The sequence below is a fragment of the Panthera onca genome, chromosome B2 (genome assembly GCF_046562875.1).
Source record: "Panthera onca isolate mPanOnc1 chromosome B2, mPanOnc1 haplotype 2, whole genome shotgun sequence".
Taxonomy (NCBI): domain Eukaryota; kingdom Metazoa; phylum Chordata; class Mammalia; order Carnivora; family Felidae; genus Panthera; species Panthera onca.
This window is the reverse complement of record NC_138343.1, coordinates 38,025,221-38,046,256: the sequence shown is the minus strand read 5'-3', so window position 1 is coordinate 38,046,256 and position 21,036 is coordinate 38,025,221. Positions and strand designations below refer to the sequence as shown.

Below are 21,036 nucleotides of genomic sequence, written 5' to 3'. Positions count from 1 at the left end.
TTTAAAAAAAAAAAAAAGAAGAGGGTCTAGTAATAATAACCACCATCAATAACTCTACAGATAAGTTGCTGCTATAATTAGGAAGATGGCTGAATACTGATTGCATGAATCAAAAAAGTTCACTCTGTGTAAGAATGAGTCTGACACATTATTACAGGAGTTGGCAAATATTACAGGGGCCAAATTCAGCCCATTTTTTGTAAATAATGGTTTTACTGGAACACGGCTACACCCATTCATTTAAATGTTGTGTACGAAACTGAGACCCTGTGACCCACAAAGCCAAAAATATTTACCACCTGGTCCCTGACAGAAAATTTGATTTCTGTGTTATTAGGCTGAATCGTGTACAAGTGACAGCATTCAATTATGTCATCTACAAAATCATCAATTTCACACGGTTCAAGTTAGTGGATGGTACAGGCTTATCACATGTCCCGCTGCCTTGCCCATTAACACAGAGGGCTGCGCTCTAAATCCAGTGATTCTAATCATGACAAAGTTAGAGTCATCATCTATTGAGGACCTACCATGTTCAAGGTTTACCTCGGATTTTCACCACACCCCTGCAAGGTAAATATGACTACCACCACCACCACCTCCCATATAGATGAGGAAATCTGAGGCTTGGAAAGATGAAAAGCACCAAGCCTAGGACTTAACCCAGGTCTCCAGACCCCGCTTCTGGTACAATGTCCCTGCGCGGTGCTCCCTGAGAGGCTGCTGGGAGTGAGACCCATCTGATTAGGACAGAAAATGGAGAACATGAAGACCCCTCATATCCCCACTCCTCTGCTGGTCCATCTCTCAGACAGTGCTCGGGGCTATAGGACTGAAGGGGCCCCAGTCCTGCGACTTTCCTGCCAGCCTCAGGACAGCTCACAGAACAGTCTGACTTATAGTGTGAGCCTCAGGCAAGGCTGGGGAGGGGGCAGGGAGCACTTTCAAAAATAAGCAAGCTCTCTTTCCAGGACTGGGGGAGCTATTTTTAGCAGCCTCCTAAATTACGGTTTCCCCCTCTGCTCTGGGAAAGGCAAAGAAAGCAAAAGTAAATTGTCTTAGCCCGAGGCTGAGGGGTGGGAGATACAGACACAGGGGAAAAGGGGAAGGGGAGAAAGAGGGGTCTTTCTGGGAAAGCAAAACTGAAAATTCCCCAAAGGGACATTTCTCTGACTTGGGGGTGTTGTGGGGCAGTTGCGGAATTTCCAATCAGCTTTTTCTCATTTTGAGAAATGATAAAGAGAACATAGGTTTCTTTGTGTCCCTGGGGGTAGAAACCAAGGAGATAATAGCTCTCCTAACATCACAGTCAAGCATGCATTCATTTATTCGTCCATCTATGCCCTGAGCAACTGTCACGGATAAAGCAATTTTCTGGGTGTTTAAGATGAACCAAGCATCAAATCCTAGCCTCACAGCACTTACAGTCTTGCTGGGAAGGTACAGGCATAAACAGGCTCGTGCTTAAGCACCCAGGATACACGGGAGGGGAGAAGGTGCCGGCCCTGGGACAGGAGGGAGGGAAAAGTGACTTGCAGCTGGGGTAATCTGCAATATTCACCACAGGAAGTAGCACTGAAGCTGAGTCTTGGAGGGAGGAAAGATGTTGCTTGGCACATGTCATGGGCGTCCAAGAAATCATTCACAAAGAAAGGTGTACCAGAGTGAGGACCTGGTGTCCAGAAACACCCCAAGGTGAGCAAGAGGCGAAGAGAAGTACCTTTGAGAAGCAGACCTTTGACCAACACAGGTGTTAGGGACACAGACCACCCCACCCCCCCCCCCCCCCCGCCAGTAGAAAATCCACGTAGAACTTTTGGCTCCCCAGAACCTAATCACTAATAGTGAGAACCACAAGATCACTTTTTCCTGCTGTTCACAATTTACTGAAGAGGCAAACTGTTCACGCGGAGATGATTAGTGTCACAGGGCGTTTGAAGCGGATACAACACTGGAGCTCACCCCAACAGCAACAAGAGATGGCTCGGAAATGATCACAGCAGCACAACACATGCTACAGTGAATGTGAGGCACTTGTGATTTAATATGGCATCTTTATGTTTGTTTACTTCTCTCTCAATTGCGAATGGCACAATGTATGGTCTGTGCTGGTGCAAGCTTTGAGAAATTTTAACTTTTTATGATACATTTGCTACATTTCATGGTAGCATATTATAAAATAGACTAGCGTCTACAAAACTTTTGTGCCTTCGTGACATACCTAACTTTTTAAGTTTTTCAATACTTCCATACGTGAACTATGTAGTTCATGTGCATTTATTTTCAAATTGCTGCAAATCTCCAAAACATTTCCATGTATACATACATACATATATAAATGTATATATACATATGTACACGTACATATATATGTATATACACATAGGTACATACTTATATATGTATATATACATATACACACATACATACATAAATGTACATACATACATATATATGTGTATATACATACATATATGTACGTATATATATGTTATTTATTTTTGAGAGAGAGAGACAAGAGTGTGAGCAGGGGAGGGGCAGAGAGAGAGGGCGACACAGAATCTGAAGCAGGCTTCAGGCCCTGAGCTGTCAGCACAGAGCCCGACGCAGGGCTCGAACTCACTAACTGCGAGATCATGACCTGAGCAGAAGTCCCTCACTTCACTGACTGAGCCACCCAGGTGCCCCTCCAACATATTTATTGAAAAACATCCACCTATAAACAGACCTGCACAGTTCTGATGCATGTTGTTTCAAGGTTAACTATGGTTATTACCAGGCCGAAATACAGGACTTAAAGAGGTGCAGTGGGAAACAAGATTGGGGCCAGATAAAGGAAGGTTTTTGAATGCCAGGTTAAAGAAGAGGAATCCGCTGAAGGATAGGTGGCTGGCTTATAGTGAGGAGAGTCTGAGATGAGATATGGATTGGAGCTGGGATTTAGACAGGCAATTCTGGTGGCCCTGATGATGGAGGGAATGACAGGGGACAGGGAAAGAATAGGGAAGATCTAGGCAGCAGCTCTCCGAGTAAGAGTTAATGAGGCCCTGAACTCCCAAGAATGGAGACGAGGGGGATGGATGCCAGAGATGTCACGGAGGGGTGTGCACGACAGCACGTGTGTGAGCCGGCAAGGGGGCTTTGGCAACACATGTACTGGGCACAGAAAACAAGGGCTTGGGCAGAGATCGAGTGGGAGTGGCGGGGAGCTCTTTGGGCAACAGCTGTGAAGTAAAAGAGAAGAAGGAATTTCAACACCCAAGTCTCTGCTACCCATTAGAGCCAGAGGTCTGGGGCTCCGCGCCAAAGGGAAACCACCCTACACGTGACACGGGGCGCCTCACCCCCTCCCGCTTCCGGGAAGCCAAGCCCCTCCCCCAGGTCACACAGAACACAGATGACGCTGTCTTTACTGAAAGGGTGCCCGGAAAACGGCCTATGGCTTCTTCCCGTGCGCTCCAGAGCAGCCCAACGTGCTAAGAGCACACACCCTTCTGGGCAGCCCAGGGCTGGGGGGAAGCGCCCTTGCTGACCACTCCTCCTGCTCCTCTTCTCCTGGGTCCCCAGGACAAAAGCATCCTGTCACTCATGAGGGCAGAACCCCAGGTGCCCTAGGGGCCACCAGCCCCGGAGCCCCAGCTGGGCTGGGCACACGGTCACACTCTGGACCCCCCGCAGAGCCTTCCTCAGACGCGGTGCCCTCCTTCCCATCCTGCTAGGCCCTCTCAGACTCCTGCATTCACACCAGGAAAGGCCCTGCCTGTGCCTCAGGGCTTCTTCGCTGGACATAAATCCTGGACCACAGGCACATTCCGTCTCAGGCATTCCGTCCCCCAGGTGGCAGGGGGACACCGACTGGGGGAGGGGAGAAGGGGAACTGAGCAGACCCCTCGATGGCAAATGTGGTTGAAACGTAGGCCCAGGTGACCCCTCACCTGCCCCTCACTCTTGTTTATACCATTTTACCTGTTCCTTCATTCTAACAGATGCTTGTGGTGCACCTAAGTACCACACTAAGGGCTGGAAAAAAACCATAGAAAACAAGAGCTCGGTTTGGTGGCGGAAGGGAAAGAATCAAGCCAATAAACATAATGAAGTGTGGACATGGTTAGGACGGAAGTACAAATGTTTGGGTGTGAGGAACGTTTGTGGAGCTCCATCCCAATGGGAGTCCTCTTCCACCCTGTTCATACACACAGTCTAGCGGGCACATCCTATATATTACAATAAGCACTGGGAATAATCAGCCATCCAAGATCCAGGACCAGACATCCATCCCAGGGTTCATAATATAATAAAAGACCCAAAACACCCAAAATACTAAAATGTAAGGTATTGATTAAACATATATAAACACAAGAGCGTGCACACGCGCACACACACACACACACACACACACACACACACACGGCAGGCTGAAGTAATTTTATTTGTGTTGGAGTTTGGGGTTATTTTTCTTACTTTTCTAGATTTTTCCAAATTTCCCATTACAAGCATTTATTATTTTCATCAGAAAAAAATAAGGTTGTTTTTAAAGTTTATTTATTTATTGGAGGGGGGGGAGAAAACACACGCAGGGGAGGGGCCGAGAGAGAGGGAGAGAAGAATCCCAAGCAGGTTTTCAGCTGTCAGTGCAGAGCCCGGGGCTCGAACCCACGAACTGTGAGATCATGACCTGAGCCAAAACCAAGAGTTAAACACTTAACCGACTGACCTATGCAGGAGCCCCAATGTTATTTTTAAAAGAAGATGAACTTTAGGCTACAAATGAGGAGGCTTAGGATTGAATCCCATCTCTACCTTTGCAGGCTACCTGGGACAAGAGAGTATAATTTCTTTGAACCTTGTCGGTAAATGAGCAGGGCGAACCACAGGCTCTCCAGAGCTTCTCCCGCCCCTGACACTAGGCTCTGTGACATAGACTACATGAAGTGCTAAATGATGCGGGTTGACTGGATCCTATCCCCTGGGCTCCCATTAGTTCATCATTCACTCATTTGCTCATTCATTCAACCACCACTGTTGTTAGCACTCCCTCTGTGCCTGGCACTGCTCTTGGTGCTGGGGACATAGAGGCAACTAACTGAACAGGTGCAGCTCCTGCCCTCACAAAGCTAGGTCCCCAAAGCTCAGGGTCTCTTTCCACTGCTCTTTTTTCTTCCATTCCGAATGCCCTATCCTGTTACCAATTCTTGCCACCACTTTTCCAAAATGCCTCGGGTGCGTGGGTTTCATTCCCAAACCCCATGCTCCAGACCTGGTCCAACCCCACACAGTCTCATGATGGGACCAGCGCTGACCCCATCATTTCTCCCCGTTCTCAGCATCCTGCAGTTTTTGACTCATTTCTCTAGGAGCACGTGATTCTGCATCCCTCAGTTCAGCATCCCTCAGAGTCCCCAGTCCCAATGGAGAGCCACCTGCTTTAATTGTTCGGTTTGGCCATTTGGTGGGCTCGCAAATTCCATACCGGCCAAGCCTTGAAATCAGATCTACATCCTACACTCCAGTGAGGACCTGGAAGAAATGGAACCTTCCCGCACTGCTCTGGGAACACAAAATGGCATCTCCAATATGGAAAACAGTTTGGCCATTGCTTAGAAAGTTAAACACACACCTCCGTATGATCTGGTTGTTCCAGTCCTAGGTATTTATCCAAGAGAAATGCCAGCACATGCCCATACACAGTCCTATTCCTGAATGTTCACAGAAGCTTGATCTGGAGTAGCTCCAAACTAGAGGCAACCCAAACGCCCATCAACAGGTGAATCAATAATCTAATTGTATAGTTTTCCACAGAGTAGAATACTATTCAGCAATAAAAAGGAATGAACTATCAATACATGCTACATGTGGACAGAGCTCAAAATAATTATGCTAAAGAAAAAAAACTCCAGAGGCAAAAATGATTAGTATGGTACAATTCTGTTTATCTGAAGCTTGAGAAAATGAAACTAACCTATAGTGATTAAAACCAGTTGGGTGGTTGCCTATGGAGGCAGGGGAGGGTAGGCAGGGAGGGGGTGGATTTTGAAAGGACATAAGGGAACTTTGGGGATAATGGACATGTTCACAATCTTGATTGGGGTAGGGATTCAGAGGTGTATACCTATGTTAAAATGTATCAAGCTAAGTATCTTAATTACATATGGTTTATTGCACATCAATTATACTTCAATAATGTAGCAAAAAAACAAAACAGGTCTATTTATAGCCTCACACTATCAAACCGTCAAGGCCATTAGAGAGTGGCCACTCTAGCCACTGCAGCTGGTTACTCTCTAGAAGGTTACCAATATTATAAATAATATTACCTATATTACATTATATTATAATACTATAGAGATTCCAGGAAAAACCTGAGAAGTAGGGAATGGGAATAAGGAATTACCCCTCCTACCTGGGCCCAGGGCCCAAACCTGGCAAGAATCAGCTGATCTGGCCTCATCTTCCAGGAGGCAGGTTCCTGGTACACTGAAAGAATACATGTTTTTATTAGCCTGTGGCTAGGTTATTTAGTATCTAAGAGCCTCATTTCCTTTGTGGGCACACAGATGACCAAGCCCACCTCCCAGGGCTACTGTGAGCACATTATCAGGTGGCCAGCACAGCACTGAGCACATCACAGGCCCTCAAACTCCATTCCCTCCTCCTCTCCAGGCTCCAGACTCCTCATAGTGGTGGCTAAGGTTCAGAGCTCATCCCACGAAAGTGGGAGAAGCTAAGAGGCTGCCAGGAGCAGAGTAAGGAGGGGGTTGGAAGCCCAATGAAACATAAACAGTCACAAACCTGCTTCCATCTGGAAGTCTCTGGGGGTAGGGCTGGGGTGACAGCAGCCCAGGGCTTCTGGGTGGATAAAAATAGGGCTCTCTAAGCCTGGGTTACAGTCCTGGAATTTGTCAGAGGCAGAAGAGATGGGGAGGGGGGCTGAGAACAGTGGCTATGACAAGGAGTTTTCAGGACAAGGCATAAGGAGGGATGTGAATTGGGCAGGATAGGAAGTTGGAGGGGGGGTACCTGACCTTGTACGCTACACAAACAAGTATAGGAAAGGCTCAGAACTGACCGAAGAAGAAACAGAAGAAATGAATGCGTGAGAGGGTTTGACTCTGTGATGCAGAGGTAGATGTGTGGGATGGTTATGTGTGATATGTATAGTGTGTCTTTATCTGTGCATGTGTATTTCTGGTGTGTGTATATGTGTCAGCAAATACACAGGATTCTACTGACTTTCAAGTCTCAGCAGAGAGAAGACCCAGTTCGCCTCCCAAAGTACATAAGCCGAGGAAACAGGAATATCACTGAAAATCAGCCCCCTTAGTTTGTAAGGAGCTACCTGAGCTTAATAGTCAGGAAATGTTACTGTGGGGAATTCTGTGTCTTGTCTTCAGCACCACCTTATGGCCCAGCAGGAGAGACCCATTCAAAAGATGCTCGCACCTGCCATGGACCAGAGACGGGACATTCCCATTCATCATCTCATTTAATCTCAAGACAACTCAGTGAGATCACGATTTTTGACTGAGGAGGATACCGAGGTTCAAAGCCAAGAGGGGAGGATACCCAAACGGGGGCTCTTTCCTATTAAACAAACCACCTCATTCCGACCCAGTTTCAATTCAGCTCCAGATGTGTGTGTACACGTGTACGTGTGTGTGTGTGTTCCTCTGTGTATACATGCGTGCCCATCAGATAGAACTGGGTTTCCTCTGGGGATATATTATAATAGGGCATACACTCCCTCTCCCTCTGCTATCTGAAATGTGTCCCCAAACCACTGCGTGCTCCACACTTTTACAAGATAGATACTCAATACATTTCTAGAAAGGATACTAACGTTTACTATAAACTGGGCTGGGCTCAAACTTTAACATCCATTTGTGATTTTATGATCTGAATTTTTATATATAGGGAAGTTAAGGCTTAGAGAATGTAAGCAAGTTGCCCAAGTTAATACCGTGTTCATAAAACATGTGAGTCTCAGTTTGGTCAATTCTAAAGCTCAGACGTAGCCTTCCCGCTGCATAGAGATGGCAGGGTGTCAATGGCAGCATCGTGTAAAACGGTCAGTGCCCCACAGCCATGGCAGCCTCCTGTGGTACCCCGTCCCTTCCCCCATCACCCATGCCACTAGTACAGAGAAACCTTGACCCCAGCCACAGACAGCAACCCAGCCCATCATCTTACCATCATCTTACCACACACACAGAGTCACAGAGAGGTCCAGGCTGTTCCCTCCTCTGGACCAGCCTCTTGGGCATGTGAGCTGGGCACTCTCAGCTCTGCTTGCCTTAAGGCTCTCCTGTCGTTGTCCTGAATCTTTCCTAATTTTTGAACAAGGAGCCTTGCTTTTCCATTTTGCACAGGGTCCCGCAAATCATGCAGCTGGTCCTGCCCGTCTTCTAGGGCAGCCAGCTCAGGGAGTCTTTCCCAGGAAGAGCAGCCCAGCCAGCCACTCCCTGCATGTTTCCAAAAATGTTACCCACAGTCCCTGAATGGTTGGGACGGAACAGAGACAAGTTACTTTAATCTGGGGTGGCTTCCTGCCCAAATGGCCTTGATGGGCAACTCAGTAACTGCTAGACTGCTCTCCGCCCCGTCTCTCCTCTGTATCCCACCTCACCCCTCCACTCCACCACGTCCCCTGGTTTCCAACCTCATTGTCTTCCTCCTCCCTAAATGCACATCGCTCGTGGGATTGAAATTCCCAGAGGACACGGACATTTCCGCTTGTACCCCCAAGTCCCCTCATGGGGCTCCTTCAGCACGCACAGCAGGAACTTGATAAGAGCAGCAGAATTTAAATACATTGTAGTATTTCCTGAATTCTTGGCCCTATCATAAAACATATCAGTGTGCTATTACATTACACATACGCAAAGACGGTTGATCCTGCGACTGGATAAATACCAAACTCGAGACACTGTGTTATCTTTGAAATACAGTGAAGACCCACTCTGCTTGTTCCACTTTTGGGCTCACATTATTTCCCCCATGCCCACCTCTGCTTCCTCTCCCTCCCTCTACCCCTCTGCAGATCCTACCTTCCCCGGGCAGCCTTCCTGACCATCCCAACCCACCTGAATTCTCCAAAATACACTCCGAGCACTCTGTCCGCTCTGTCTATAGGACACTTCATCAGATACCACTTTGTGGCACCCCATGCTATTTCATTTCTTGCATTAATTTATATTTTTCACACCAATGCACTTTTTTCTTTCTCTAGACTCTGAGCCCCAGAGGAGTGGTTCATGGCACAGTGCCTCGCATACTGCAAGCTCACTTCCCGATCGAAAGACATCTGATGGCAGTGGGTGGAGGTGGGGTAGAAAAAAGAGGAGAAAGTTATTAATCGCCCAGAAGTAAACCTTCATGGCAAACCCAAAAAACGTAGGTACTTAGACCTTTTCTCTTCTGGAATCCACTGGAGGTCAAAGGCATCCAGACCTTGGCCAGACACCCTCAAGAGGCGTCTCAAGTGACATTCAGCGAGAGGCAAAGGCATGCTCCTTTATAAACCTGCACAGTTCAGTCAGATCCCGGCATTCCCAGGCAAAACACAGGACATCTCCATCTCTGTTTGGGTCTATTTTCTCCCCTCTTTCCTGCAAGCGAAAGGCATCTCGCATAAACCGTGTAAGAGACAGCTTTCCTCTCTGCGCTTCGAGAAAGGGGATGTTTCCTCCAAGGGAGTCCAGGCCCTGGCTCCAGGACTTCAGGCTACAGAAGCCAGGCCGCCCCGCCAGCAGCTACAAGCCCTGGGAGCAGTCTCTGTGTGGACTCTCCCATTGCTAAACCACCTTTCTTTGACTCGGACATCCCTGCAAACTCTGCCCCAATTCTCTCCACCAAAGTGGCTTTACTGACCCAGCAGGGCACCTCGTCCGTCCCTCAGGGCCCAGTAATGGAGGCCCATTATCCACCTCCCCCTGGAACTGCACTTTCTGGGTATCCCCTCCTTCCATCCTGTCCCCTCTGCCTTTAACCAGTGCTCCCTCATTTCACAGAACACTGCGAAATGCTTCTTCACAATTCACCCCGTCTTTCCTGATCAAGTCCTTCAGGATCTCACACCTCACCGCACGGCAGAAGTGCAGGGCACAGTGGAAAATATCGATGCCTGAATCCCAGCGAGAACCAGCGAAAACAGAATCACTGGGTGAGTGTGGGGGAGACAGCAGGGTGAGCTGCTCTTCCGGGTTTGCCCGAGATTGTCCTGGTTTTAGTACTGAAAGTCCCACATCGCAGGGGACCTCTCCATCCTGGGAAACCCGGATGAGTATTGAGCCTATTGGGCTCTGGTAGTTGTTAAGTTTCAGCAGGTGATTCTTTTTTGTTTTTAGTTCAAGTTAGTTAACATACAGTTAATATACAGTTAACATAACATAACATAACATAACATACAGTCTTGACTTCAAGAGTAGAACCCAGTGATTTATCTCTTACATATAACACCCAGTGCTCATCTCTAAAAGTGCCCTCCTTACTACCCATCACCCGTTTAACCCATCCCCCCACTTACCTCCCTCCAGCAACCCTCAATTTGTTCTCTGTATTTAAGAGTTTGCCTCTCTGTTTTGATATTATTTTTCTTCCCTTCCCCCATGTTCATCTGTTGAGTTTCTCAAATTCCACATGAGTAAAATCAGATGATCTCTTTCTCTGACTTATTTCCCTTAGCATAATACCCTCTAGTTCCATCCACATTGTTGCAAATAGCAAGAGTTCATAGTCTCAGGTGATTCAAATTTGCAGCCAGACTTGCAAAACACTGGACCACATCCAGGTCAAGAACTCTCTCTCCCCCCTCAGCCAACTGCCCCGGGGCAATCCCTAAAGCCAGAGTTCACCTGCCTTTTGTTTTCATTTAAGTCAGGTGATCTCAGAAAGTGTCCCTAGCCCAGCACAATCAGCATTACCTGGGAACTTGTTCATAAAAAGGCGGAGCCAATTCTAAATCATTTGCTCTTCTCTCAACTACAGCTAGATCCTTGGCAAACCCCTACTAAGAGCCAGTGGCACTGCTTCCAGTAAAGTAGGGTTTAAGGAGTTAACTGTCAGATACCAAGGGCTTGGTGGTGGAGGTGGTTTGAGGCTGGGAGGTCAGACCTCAGGGAGGTGTAGTGGTGATCAGAGGGGGCCTTGGCGTTCATGCACATGTGACAAATGTTTACTGACCACTAACTAACCAGCTGGCTTGTTCATGCCAGCTCATTAAATTCAATACTAACTCTGTCAAGTACATGGTGTCGGGGAAAACCTGCCTCGACCTGCTCGAGCTCAGGACCATTTGAGGAACTGATGCATGAAGCTGACAGATGGAGGTCACAATATCAGCCCCGCTCTGATAAAGCTGTCCAAGTCCGTGGCTTTATGTCTCTGGCCAAACGGACTGCTTCATATTCCATTCAGTGAGGCCAGCCCACGTGTCCAGTCACCAGCCTAGGAGGGTGACTGTGGACCTCCCACAGGAGTGGGCTCCTGACCTCATCTCCCAGAACTGGCCGGAAGCAGCCACCCTGCAGGCAACAGATCCCAGAAAGGGGAGGAAGTATTGGCAGGCCCAGCTCATTACTTCTCCTAGAATTACTGCTTAGAGATGCCTCGCCTCTTCCCTTGAGGAAGTGATGGAGAGGATGAGGCCTGAGAGTGAACAGCCTGCACCATCCCCCACCTTCTCCCCACGCATGTTAGAGCCACTCATGGCCTCGCCCCACCCCCAGCGACACTGGCCTGGTCTGGGGAGGGAGCCAGACACTGACTGATGTTTTGTCAAAGTTCCCCAAGTGATGCTAAGGTGCCATCAGTATCAAGTAACCACCCTTGGGAGATCCTCTCCTGAAAACGAGATGGCAGGGATGTCCTCCCTAAGGGTTGGAGTGTTTCTATCTCACAAGCAGGGAAACAAGCTCTCAGGAACACCTCGCCCCAGGGCCAGAGCCAGCAGACAGACTTGTAAGGATGAGGAATGGCCGCGAATGGACCAGCTCTCTCCAAATATTGGTGGACTTGTGGGTTGTCAGACAGCTTGGAGCCAGATCGGCAGTTCTAGAGTCTCCTGGGCGGGGGGCTTGTTGAAATGCGGCTCACTGAGCCCCACCCCCAGAGTTTCTGATTCAGAGGGAGGGCTGGGTAGCCGTGGGAAGAGAAGACAGGCCAATTTGGTTTCTAGCCACGGCTTTGCGACCTACTAGCAGGATAACCTTGCCTGGCTCACTCACCCTCTCTGAGGCTCAGCTTCTTTGTTTGTCAAATCCAGATCACAGGAGGAATGACTCATGTGTTTCGGATGACCTGGACGGGGACACACGAAGCTCCTAGTGCGGTGCGTGGCACACAAGAGGAATGGGGATAAACTATGTTAATTATCATTTGTAGATATTGCTAGCTAGGGATGGCTCCTTTGAAAAGACTGGGAAGAGGTTTTGGATTCAGGCAAGAATACCCAGAGGCAGAACACCAAGGAGAGAATGAGCCAAGCCTTAAAGGATGCAGGGAGGGGAGCCAGAAACAGAGCATAAGCCAGTGCACACAAGTGGCAGAGGGTGGGGGTCTGTTGCAGATCAGGCTGAGAGAGGGGCTGGGATTCAAAGGCACCCAAAATAGAACTTCCTCCTCCCCAAGTTCACAACTCACTCTGCCCGCCCCCCCTTCTCTCTGGGCCATATTCCACATGCCTCTGTCCGGGCTCATTTGTTAGAACTGCCCCCCCTCAAGGCACCCCCACCCCTGCCCTAGGGACTCAAGGAATCTGAGCAATGTGTCCAATTCTTGTGCTGGAGGAAAAGAAGCAAAATTAAAGGGGGAAAATGCTCTCTCTATGCCTGTGTCTTTGCATGACTTCCCACAGCCCCCCTGGTCCTCCTCTCCCCCACGAGATGGCCATTCCGAGTCAGCGTCTGGTTAGAAGTATCCAAACCAACAGGGACACCAACGGCCCGCTTCCCCTCATCCAACGACAAAGCTGCTGTCTCTGCCAACCCATGCCCCTTCCCTGTTTCCTAACTAGACTCAGTGCTCATCTCCCTGAACTGAACTTCCCTGGATTACGAGAGTTTCTCCCCCCATGTGCACACCCATCCATCCATCCATCCATCCATCCATCCCGCGAGCCTTCACCACATGCCTACTCCGTGCCTAGGCACTGTGCCAGACAGCGGGGTTTGCAGCATGAAGAAGGCACAGCCCCTGACCTCCCCCCCACCCCCTACCGTGGGCTAAGGAAGAAGCACAGGATCTGGAGCTTATACTGTGCAAAGGAGAACACGAGGCCCCTTGTCATGCTCTTCAAGTTCTGGCTCATGCTCTTTAACCCCCTCTTCTAATGTGAGAAGAGACCTCACAGCCACTGGTGGGATACACCAGATCTTCCTTCTCTCTCTCTCCCTCGCACACGCACAAAACACACCAAAGAAAACATGTCCATATCAGACGCAGGTAACACACTCCGTGGTTCCATGTCGCTCACCATTCTGCAGATCTTAGAATTTGTCTGAGCGTCAGCACACACGTCTTCTTCAGTGACTGTCTTGACCCCTCTATCGGACATCTTTTTTAAAAAAAATTTTTTTTACATTTATTTTTGAGAGACAGAGACAGAGCACAAGTAGGGGAGAGGCAGAGAAAGAGAGAGAGAGAGAGAGAGAGAGAGACAGAATCCAAAGCAGGCTCCAGGCACTGAGCTCTCAGCACAGAGCCCGATGCAGGGCCCGAACCCACAAACTGCAAGACCATGACCTGAGCCGAGGTCGGAAGTTTAACCAACTGAGCCACCCAGGAGCCCCTCTCTATTTGGCATCTTAACTTTGACTTGCTTGGATCTCCCAGGCACTGGAGATACAGAGAAGAATAAGATATTCCTGCTATGTCCTGGAGATCCGAGTCTAGTGGGAGAGCCAGGCACTTAACCAGATAATCATAATACAATATGGGACACACAAGCCAGACATCGTGATGTGAACAGAAAGCGGCATCTCATATGTCCCAGTCATTGACAAGGAGGATACCAGGGGAGGCTTCCTGGAGGAGGCAATGAAGAGAAGCAGTAAATCTGAAGTGGAGCCTGTGCGTTGGCTTAGTGCCTGCCATTCCAGGTCACCTTAATCACTTCCTGCTGACTTGCTCCCTTCCCTCCCTTGCCCCTCCATCTCAGAATGCCCAGGACATTGGGGCTTTTGGAAAAATGAATCCATGTGCATGTGGTATGACTGTAGGTGGATTTTTTCCCCTACTTTTATTTAGAGTTAACGTTATAATACCAATAACTACTTATGTAATAAAAGCTAAATTTGTAAAGCGAGAAGCTATTTCCCCTGGCTATTTTTAGCTGGTGCCCAGATACCCGCCTTGGCCTTTCGACTCCACCACAAACGAAGGCCAGAGTGGAGTTTTCAAATGCAGCACCACCACTCCTTGGTAGCTGAAAAAATAGCTCCTGGCACCCCAAAGAGGGCAGGGCTTCAGCAGACTGGAGAGCAGAGAGTCAGAGCTGCACCGGGCTCTGTGAGGAAGGTGGAAGAAGGCACCTAGCTGCGAGTCAAGGGCCTCGGGAAGCAGAGTGGGGACGAGGTTGTCACACTATGCTTTCATCCGGCACGCTCATAACTGATAATTCAGGAATGATACTGTATGTCTGATACAGGGTATTGTACAAGGAAAATATTTAAAATATCTCGTAATATATTTTGCCCTGGGAAATCCAAGTGTTTCATTTTTTTTCCCTTTCCTTTCTCTCGAACCTTCTAATATCAGAACAAAGCCATGACATTATTTTCCCCAGGCAAATAACACCGAGGACCCCCCCACCCCCACCCCCAGAACACAAAGGTCAACAGAGTTGGGAACGGCCTCAAAGAGGTAACGCTGTTTTCTCCAGTCAGGAATAAAGAAAAAGCCTTTCTAGGACTAGGAGGGAAATGAAGTAAATGGCCAGGATTTCACTCCCTTCCCCACCTGGGGGCTGAGGAGGGCGACATCATTAGAAATGACCCAATTATGGATGCCTGGGAGGCTCAAGTCAGTTAAGCATCCAGATTCTTGGTTTCAGCTCAGGTCATGATCTCATGGTTTGTGAGTTCAAGCCCTGCATTAGGCTCTGCGCTGACAGCACTGAGCCTGCTTGGGATTCTCTCTCTCTCTCTCTCTCTCTCTCTGCCCCTCCCCACTCATGTTCTCTTTCTCTCACTCAAAATTAAAAAAAAATAAATAAATAAATGACTCAATGACTTAGAGAATTCCAGAACAGGGAAATGCCATGTCCCTTGGAGAAGCCCCACCTTCAGCAGGGCTCAGAGAAACATGGCTCTGTCGCAGGAAGGTTAGCAAGCACCAGGGGCTGCCCTCAGGCCCACCCATTTACAGTCCTCACATCCAGACAACAGGTGGACACCGGAATCCTCCAGGGACAGGCGGGTGTCCCAGGAGAGCCAAGGGGCCTGAGGAAGCCAAAGCTTGAGCAGCGGGTGCCAGGTTTCCCTTCAAAAGCCCTGGGACGAGACCAGACATGGCCCCTTCAGTGGATTTTAGCACAGGGGCTCCAGAAGCCGAGGGAACACAGAACAAATCAGTGGATATCACAGGGACCCTGTGGCCCCAAGGTCCCCACGGGAAGACACCCTCACAGGGAGCCTGAATTGCGACTTCACTGAACCAGGAGCCATTGTCTCACATCAGAACAGGCTGAAGCACCTTTATTTATCAAGCTTTGTATTGCAAGTTACCAATTCAGGACATAATTGTTTTTTCCCGCACATGGGAGTTGGATATATTTTCACTTCCTATTTCTGTAAGGCTTCAGTAAACATTAGCTGCTATCATCCTCATCATCGTTAACAAAATAAGCTGTTCTCAGATTGACACGGAGGGAGACCAGAGCAAAAACAGCCCCACTTCTTTCGGATCTGATTCCTAGGAGGGCTGAGGGTGGCTGGCTGCAGGCGAGGGGCAGGGAGGGGAGGAGAAGGGTGAGGGGCAGCCTTTGGGCTTTACCCCTTACCACAGTATTTACCCTGTCCTGTTCTTATTGATGATGAATTCTTCAAGGGGCTACATTTTATCTCGCGGAGTGCTAGCTCAAGAACCCTGGTCCGGAGACTCCTTTCTGAGAAGCAGCAAAGACCTCAGGGAGAGGATGGGGTTGAGATGCTAGAATTTTAGCTTCTAAACTTGGCTTCTAATTTTAGCTTCTAAACCCTCCCCTTTCACCCAGGTTTGCTGCTAACTCATCCTGTCCGCTCCTCTGCATCGGCCTGGCCTGTGAGGTGGGGGCTGCTGGGCTCCTGCCCTCCCTACTGGCTCCCTGGCCATGGTTATGAGCCAGAGCTGGGGAGTTCGGCTGCCTGAGCACGGATCCTAGCACCGCTTCCATCCGCTGTCCTCTCTGGCAAGTGACTTTACCTCCCTGTGCCTCAGTGTCCCCATCTGAGAATGGGAATCAGAGCAATCTGCCTCATAAGGTTAACTGGGTGGGGGAGGGGGTTAAATAGTGGGCTTGTATATGGTGACGAGGGCATGCCTAGCAAGTCCGGCATGGACATTAACAATTGTACACTTTCTCAGCGAGTTTTTCCACGACCATTTTAAACAACCCCTCTCCCTCCCATTTTCCACATGGACTTACTACCATATGAGACACTATCCACTTTTGCATTCTCTCTCTCCTTGAGATGTCTTTGTCCATCACTCAGTGCCGTATCCACAGGGCCTAGAATCATTCCCTAGCACACAATGGGCCTTTGTAATGAAGAATGAATTCCTACGAAACTTTACTAACTTACAACCTTAGGCAGATTATGGAACGCCACATGCCTCAGTTTACTCATCTGGAAAATGGGTTTGTGCCTCTACCCCCAAACTGATGTCAGGATTAAATCCGATAACGTTTGTGAACATGCCCATCCCAACCCTCTGTACACGATGGATGGATGGGCGCACAAGGCTTGGCCTGACTCAGGCAGGGCCTGCAATGGTTAATTCCAGACTCTCTTCCCATCCCCCACGCAAGGCAAGGCTGGGCCGCAGGACCACTGGCAGCTGTCCAGGTAGAGGATAAATGTCAGAGGTGGGTGCCTGCGGGGCTGCCCTGGTCCTGATATGGGGTCTTGACCCAGGCAGCTGGAGTCTCTCCCCACCCCCTCCTGCTGAGAGGCACTGCCTAGGCCTGCAGCATTTGGGAGAGAGCGCAGGAGCTGAGCGGTGGGAACCTCCACCCGCCTGGGTCCCACGCCACATCCTGGCCTTGGGGGAGGTGGGCCCGAGGCCTGGACTTGCCTCCCAGCCATTCCCGGGCGGCCTGCTCTCTGGCCGGCCCAGCTGTGCTGACTGAACCCGAGGGCTGTAGGGGCAGCTCTGTCCCTCAGCACTGCCCTGTCCCCACACACACGAGGAGGAAGACGCCGGCCTCAGCACAAGGAGGGTGTGGGATTTAGAGCCCAGGTCTGTGAGCCCTGAAGCCCACCTGCCTTCCCAGCCTGCGGGAAGGAATGTGTTCAAAGGCAAATGAGCCTCCTGCGGCCAAGTCACAGAGGGGACACAGTCAAGAGCAGGTTCCAAGCAGGGGTTTCCTCCTCCTTCTCCAATTTCTCACAACTCCCCAGCTTTCCAGCAATTTCCCCTAGCATCCATCCCACTGACGACTGACCCAGAAAGAGATGAAAACAGACAGACACCCAAGCCTAGCATGGATGGCGAAGATGAGTAAGTGAGACCCAGTGTCTGTCCTGTGGATTCATTCATTCCACAGTTATGTACAGAACCTCCACTCTGAGCCAGGCACCGCACGCCATAGGCATGTGGTGGTGAATAAAACACTCATTAAAACTACTCTCAGTCGGGGAAGAAGGGAAAACTGGTGAGAAGGTCAGGGAGGGACAGCATGCTGGGCAATTGCTGCACAGGGCACAGTGGGCGTATAGGTGAGGGGTCTGTAACACAGGCTGGGGAAGGAGGCAGAGCCAGGAATCCGGGAAGGGTGATACCACTGTGGACAATACAACATCTGGGGGGGAGAGTGCAGGCGCCGAAGAATGGAGAAATCCCTCACCTGGAGATTGCTGTCTCCAGGGTGACGGTGGCCTTAACTCCCATCCTGTCAGTCTTCAGGGATTTTCATTAGAAAGTAAGCCCTTGGGGGCACCTGGGTGGCTCAGTCAGTTAAGCGTCTGACTTCAGCTCAGGTCAGGATCTCACAGTCCGTGAGTTTGAGCCCCGCAGCAGGCTCTGTGCTGACAGCTTGGAGCCTGGAGCCTACTTCGGGTTCTGTGTCTAACCTCTCTCTCTGCCCCTCCCCCGCTCACACTCTGTCTCTCTCTCTCAAAAAAATAAATAAACATAAAAAAAATTAAAAAAATAAAAAAAGAAAGAAAGTAAGCCCTCCAAGGGCAGGGACATGGTCAGTCTGCATGCTCAGAACTTAGAATAATGACGGACACATGTGAATATACCAGTGAGCATATAAACTCCCCGAAGGGAAGGTCACTATTGACCCCAAAGAGCACATGCTCCCTTCTGATCTCACTGGCATTCATGAAAATTCTCTTGCCCAATTTCTCACATGTTACAACTCTCTAAGGTATCTTCTCAGCCTCCAACACAGGTGTCTTTCCCAGGCACAGACAGTGAGGTCTGTCTGTCCCCCAAAGTGCCACCAGCTTCCCCACAAGGTCACACTCCTTCCAAAAGCCCTGGGCACGGCGATGAGAATCGCATGCCAATGAGGACAAAGGCCAGAAAGAAGAGGAGGTTGGCAGCAATGTCCACACCTGGGTCTCTGCAGAGAAACACGGTGCTGCTACCACAGCCAGCCGTGGGCACACTGCTGGCCCATGCACACACTGTGCCCCAGCCCTGTCACGGAAGGCATACACACAGGAGGCACCGATTAGAGCGCTCGGTTCAGATACTACCACGGAGCTGGCCCCTGGGCCAACTGCCCAAACACCAGCCGCTCTTGTTTCCTTCTCAGCGGGAGATTGCAGAGAGCCCAGGTTCCCCTCAGTTTTCACTTGGACAATACTTAATGAGGGCCTACTATGTGCTAGACCCGGTCTCTGGATCTAGGAATGCACAATGGGCCTTGTCTGAGTCCCTGCATTCTGGAAGCTCATAGTTTAGTGAAAGACAGGGAGAACAGTGGTTTTCAAACACTGTGCTACATGCTACATCAGGGGTGGGTCTTCGGGGCCATCAATGAGGGAGAATCTCACCTCCCTGAAACTGGGGGAAAGAGGGGCTAGAGAGATGACAGAAGTGGTGGTGCTTGAACTGAGTCTTGAAGGAGGACTAGGTTTTCCCCAGGTACCATTCTTCGGGCAGAGGGAGGGCAAGAGCTTAAACGTAGGCTGTGAGAGGTGGGGTGCACAGATGTGGTTCAGAGCTTGGTCATGAAGGGGACCACCCTCCTTGGATTCTGCAATTGACTGGGATTTTCCAAGTTTCCCTTCAATCCATCAAAAGAATCCATTTTCAGACCAAGGAGGTTAAGGGGAAGCACGCTTCACACAGAGACGGAGGCTGTTGGGCCCTCCCAACCCCCACATCCCATCAGGCACAGGGGTGTCTCGACAGACCCCCATGCAGAGCCAAGGTGCGGGGCCACTGTTCCCCAGAGCGATCGTGTGCTACTCCATAAGCTCAGATGTAAAAATAGGACTCTGGGGAAGATTACCCCACTCTGCTCCAGAATGGCCATACCCTTCCATCTTGGGATGTCACTCCTGCTGTCTGTGTGTGAACGAACTCCGCTCCAACTTCCTCTGACATGCCCCACAGGGGACTCCCACACTGCTGTTGGGAGGCACAGGATACCGACAGTGGGGGCTGGCTATCCTTATCGTGACCATTTTACAGAGGAGAAAACTGAGGTTCAAGAAGCAAGGCCACTTGCCCCAGGACAAACTGACGACAGACCATGTCTAGAACCCCAACCCCAAATTCTCGGCACAGAACTCTCCTTTCCCGCGAGAGAACAGCAGCAGACACACCCTGCTTTCGTTCTTGGTTTCCCGTAAGTGCTTTCTCCTGAAGGCAGTATTGACAGAAACGACAACTACAAAAAATGTAATTAAAACAAAACAAAACCTCCAAAAACTCTTAGCTAAGATTCATTAGTGAAGATTTCCCTAAATATTGTGAGTTTTGCAAAGGCTCAGGCTAAACCACCTCTGTTTTTGGATGATGTTCCCTAATACTCCAGAAACAAATTCACGACTTCTGGTCTTTGCCTCAGATTTTCCATCTGATGCCTGGAGAATACTTAGAAATGCTGTTTGAAAAAGAGAAGGTGCTTCCAACCGTCAGTCAGAAAGGTTCTGATCTGCCAAGTAGAAGGTCTAAGAAACTGAGTGTGTGGACAAAATCACTATCTACCTGCCATCAGTAGGCTCTTTCCTGAGACCCAGTGAGAAAAATCAGCAGCCGTGGCAAAAACAAACAAACAAACAAACAAACCTGCTGGTGTCCAGGGATTTGGGAATTTTAGGAGGACTGGGTGGTATTTCTGGATGTCCTCCTGGAAGGAAGAGCTATCGTCCATGTCAGCTCTACAACTTGAGGATTCTGTTGGAAATGCAAAAAGAGACGGAGAGATTTGAAACTCCCCCCAACCCCGCAAATGACATCTCTCCACTGAGATGCTCACCTTTGGAGGCACCTGCTTTTCCGACATGGTCCTAACTTGTCACAGAACGGGGCCTGTCTTGTAAGTTATGAAGCCATGACTTACAGAAGGCAGGGAGCCCAGAAACTCCCAAGGGCACAAGATGAAGGCTCTCAAAAGTCAAAAAACATGTGTATCAACTGTTGGTTATTTGGCTAAGTTATAACCAGATACCAAGGGCTGGCCCTACAACCACCTCCTCCCACCGCTGACCAGACACCTGGCCAGCAGGCAGAAGCTGGACGAAGACACATGTCTGACGGGGGAAGGAAACCAGGTGCCTTGAGCCAGGTCTGGTATACACCTCCAATATTCGCCAACACACTCGGGCCTTCGGGACACACATAAAATGTGAGCCCATTAGAAACCGGAGGTTCACAAAG

At 49.5% G+C, this 21,036-nt stretch overlaps 1 protein-coding gene across 6 annotated transcripts in view; it reads right to left on the bottom strand.

Annotated features, from left to right (window-relative positions):
- Positions 1-21,036, bottom strand: part of DAAM2 (dishevelled associated activator of morphogenesis 2) — a 118,236-nt gene that overhangs the window by 61,532 nt on the left and 35,668 nt on the right. For 2 of the 6 annotated variants that reach the window (XM_060615412.3, XM_060615413.3), the window contains exon 2: positions 20,446-20,553. The exons of 3 other annotated variants lie outside the window; for them this stretch is intronic. The gene's annotated coding sequence lies outside the window, so the exon portion shown is untranslated. Of the gene's footprint in view, positions 1-8,198; positions 8,220-20,445; positions 20,554-21,036 lie in introns of those variants that run through there. One more of the 6 variants, XM_081795739.1, reaches the window with a different exon arrangement.